Here is a 4,824-nt window from a genome sequence, read left to right on the forward strand (position 1 = left end):
ATATATAATACTATAATTATTTAATAAAGTATTTTATAAAAGTAAATATTTTAAAAAATCGAGTATTATATAAATTTCTTAATCTAAACTCTAAATTATAAGTATTAAATTTATTAGAATAGTATTAAAATTCCCGGAATATTAGATTCCGGATATTTTAGACTTTTTTTTTTAAAACTAGTACTAGGTATTAGCTTTTTTATAGCTTTTTTACTAGTAATTTTTATATTATATTTCTTTTCTAATTAAGGTTTTAAATTCTTTTAATATTTAATTAAAAGCCTATCTTGTATTTTTCTAATTTATTTTTTATTAAGGTTTTATTTAATTTAATAATTATAATTTTTATAATAATATTACTAAATAAATTTTATTAGTATTTAAAGTTCTTGGAATTCTTATAAGAATATTTATAATACTTTTATTTATTTAAATCGGGTTTATTATCCGATTTTTTACTAATTTAATTCCCGTATATAATAAAGATTATAGGAACTCTTAAGTATTTAATATTCTAATTTTCTAAAATAATTATAATAGTATATAGATAGGTATTAGATATTATAGATCTAGTTTTCTATTTTAAATAAAGCTTATAATCGGAATTATATAAATTATATAAGATTATATTTCTTAGTTAAATAAAATACTTTATAAACTTAGCTAGATACTAAGAAATATATAGGAAAACGCTTCTAGCTTTAGAAAGAAGTATTAATTAGTCTTTTATTAGAATTAATTCTTGGAATTAATTATATTTATAAATATTATTCTATAGTTTATTTACTTTAATTATTTATATATTACTTTATTATTATATGTCTTATAATAATTTAATTAAATACCTAGCTATATTATTTAAATATAAGAATTAAAAGTCCTAATTCTTTTTTATTACATAAATTATTAAGCTATTTTATTATCTAGATTAATACGCGTTTTTATTAAAGAACTATTAAGAACTTAATTATTATTAAAATATTTTTAATTTTAGTAATTTTAAAAGCTCTAGTATAATTAAATATCTTTTTCTAATTAGTAAACTAATATTTCAGGCTTATTTTTTTTATTTACTTATAGTAAAACCGAGTTATATATTTTCCGAATAATAGTAATTTGTATTATATTTATAAATAGATTTAGTAAAAATACTTGAGGTATTAATACTAGTATTAATAATATTAATACTAAAACTAATTCTTATTTCTAAAAATTATCTTATTATTTTATTATTTAATTTATATAAAAATATATTTATATATAATTTCTTTAATTTCTAGTTTTTCTACTAAAAGGTTATTTATAATTATTAATAAAAATTAATAAAATTTTAAAATTGAAATAATTCTCGTATTTAGAAAATTATATCTCGTATTTATATTTCTTATTAAAATACTAAATATATAAATAAGCCTTATAAAAATCTTAAAAGCTTATTTTTACTTGAAATAGCTATATTAAGATAAGTTTTAGTCTAAAATATAAAACAAATAGCTAAATAGAAAGCCTGAATTAAGTAAAATATTTATATTATTAGAAGTTTTCTTATAAAATAAATAGTTCTAAAATTAATTATAATTAAAAAAGAAAATTAGATTCGAGGAATTAATACTATTATTAATACTATTAATATCTTATAATTCTGGTATTAATATATATTAATACTTGAAATTTAGGTATTTTTACTAAATCTATTTATAGAATTATATTTTATTAATAAAGCCTTAAAAATCTTATAAATTAAACTTTATTTATTTTCTTTAAGTCTTAAAATAGAATTTATAAGAATCTCTATATTAATTATTTAATAAAGCTATTACTTAATTATATAATAGTATACTAGCTTATTTATTTAGTCTAGTTTTTTAATCTTATAATCTCTAATATTTCTAAATATTATAGGTTATAGAAATACTAGTTTTAATTTTTTCTTAATTATAAATCAAGTATTTTTATTTTAATTCTTTGTTTTAACATAGTATTTAATATAGTAATTCTTTATTTCCTTTAATATAAGTTTATTAATTATAGGAAAAAATCTGGAAAAATATAAGGCACGTAATAGTAGGATAATATATAAGTAATTAAGGTAAGTAAGCCGCAGAGTAATACTTGTAAGTATAATTAATTCCAAGAGTTAATTCTAATAAAAGACTAATTAATATCCCTTTCTAAAGCTAGAAGCATCTCCCTATATATTCCCTAGTACTTAGCCAAGCCTATAAAGCACTTTACTTAACTAGGAAACATAATTCTATATAATTCGTATAATTCTAATTACTTGTATAATTCCGATTATAAGCTTTACCTAAAATAGGAAACTAGATCCACGACATCTAATACCTGTCTATATACTATTATATATATCTATTATAAAAAAGCTATTATATTTATTTTAATTATTTTATTATTAAATAAATTAATTTTATTTTAGATACTTTTATTATTAGCTATTTTATAAAAAGTATTAAATTAGTTTATTTAGGAATTACGGTTTCTTAGAATAATAATCTTAATTATAGCTTCTAATATAATTATAATTAAGCTTATAGAAATAATAAGAATTATAGAAATATAAACTAAAATATAATTTTCTAAAAAATTAATTAAATAAGCTCTTAAATACTTGCTATAGTATTTTAATTAGTATAGTATAGTAGGCTATACTTTCTAAAAATAATATTATTTTAGCGGTTTTAAGGTTTTAGTTATATAATAAAGACTATAGCCTTTTATATATAACTTATAGAAATTATATAAGAAAACTGGTTTTTCTATAATTCTAGAAAATAATTTCTTATAAGTATTTAATTAATTAAGCTTTTATATATTATATACTATTTATACTTTACTATTTATACTTTTAATTTATTATTTTATTATTAAGTTACGTTTTATATTCTAGTATATTTTATATAAGTTTTTATTTTATTATAGTTTCTCTTTTATATATTTTATAATAAGTAATATAAAAAGAATTAAAACTTTATAATTAAAATAATACTCTTATAAAGTTTTAAGAAATATTTATAAGGCGAATTATTAGCTTAGTAAATTAGAAGAGAAAAGAGCTATTATAATACCTTAAGCCTAAGGCTAAAATATTAAAGATATATAAATATTAATCTTAATATCTTATATTAATTTCTAATATATCTAGTAATTTAGATATAAGTTAATTATAAGATATAATTACTAGTATAATATATAAAAATAATAGAAATAGAGGCTAATTATAAAAGAAAAAAAAGCAGAAAAAATAAAATAAGAAATATTATACTAAAATAATATAAAATAGATCTTAGTTAGAAATAGATTTTAGTACTCGGAAATAAAGTTATATTATTAATTTATATATTATTTTTAGTTATAGTAAAAACCGGAATAAAAGTAGTATTAGTTTTAGTAAAAAAGCTTATTTCTAAATCTAGAGAAAATACCTAAAAGAGGAAATATTCTTAAATTTAAATAAAATAGTAAACTAGAATTAGAAATAAGAAATTATATAAATAAACTAAAGAAGCTTCTAGAAAAAGAAAAGAATACTAAATAAAAAAAATAAAAAGAATTTAGAAAAGTCAGAAAAATTAATAAAATTATTTTTATTATTTTTATTATTACTTTTAGTAATACTATTAAATATATCTAGTTTAGTAAAATTAAGGAAAAATACTATAGATATTAAGCTAAAGAAATAAGAAAGAAAATATAAGTAATAGAAATAAAACTAGAAAAGTTATTACTTTATTACTACTAATACTAAAACTCAAATCTTAATTATATTTATTATTATTAACTAGTTTTTTTCTAATTCCGGTTCTTAAACCAAAAAATATATTTAAATAGGAAGTTAGTTCTTTAGAAATCTTATTAATAAAAGTTTTAGATATAGAAACTTTATAATTAATTATAAAAGAAATTATTAAGATTAATATAACTAAAAATAAGTATATACTAGTATTAGGTTTAAACCTATTACTTATAGAAGCTCCTAGAATATTATAGTTTTAAGGAAATAATATTTTTATATTCTTGAAATAATATATAAATATATATAAGAACTATTATATTTCTAATAATACTAAAAAAAAGAAAATTATTTACTATATTTCTCTTATTTATAAGAATTAGATTAAAACTATATTAAAATACTATACTAATAATTTAGGAAATTACTAGAAAACTGAGTTTTTTAAGGCCTTATTAAAGAAATTCCGGGAATATAACTAGGAAATACTTAAAATTAGCTATAACTTTCTTAATTAGATTATTATATAAGCCTAGAATAAAAGAATCTCTTTTAAGTCTTATATTAATATATTTAATAAAATATTAAAAAAGTTACTAAAAAGAAAAAAAAAATTACTTAATATCGAGAATTTATAAAAGAATTATTTATTCTACTAAAAAATTATATTCTTAAGAATATAAACTTTAAATTTATAAATATTTCTATTTATAAATATAATAAGATATATAAAAAGATAATAATATTCTATTAATATAAAAAGAAAAAAATACTATTTTAATATTACTAATAATTCAGATATATCTAGACTTAGATAAGAATACTTAAATATAATAATTTATAATATAATTCCTAAGCTAGAAAATAATTATTTTTTACTAGTTTCTTTTATTATACTTTCTAAAGCTATTATAAATATAGATAAGAAAAGAATCTAGCCTATAGCTAATTATATAAAATCTACTAAAAGTAGTAAACCTAAAAAAGATAATATTAACTAGCTAATAAGAAATTTAGAAAAACTATTTATTATTATTATAATTTAATATAATTATTATTATAATTCGGGAAGATAT

This window comes from Hyaloscypha bicolor (assembly GCF_002865645.1).
Source record: "Hyaloscypha bicolor E unplaced genomic scaffold K444scaffold_42, whole genome shotgun sequence".
Taxonomy (NCBI): domain Eukaryota; kingdom Fungi; phylum Ascomycota; class Leotiomycetes; order Helotiales; family Hyaloscyphaceae; genus Hyaloscypha; species Hyaloscypha bicolor.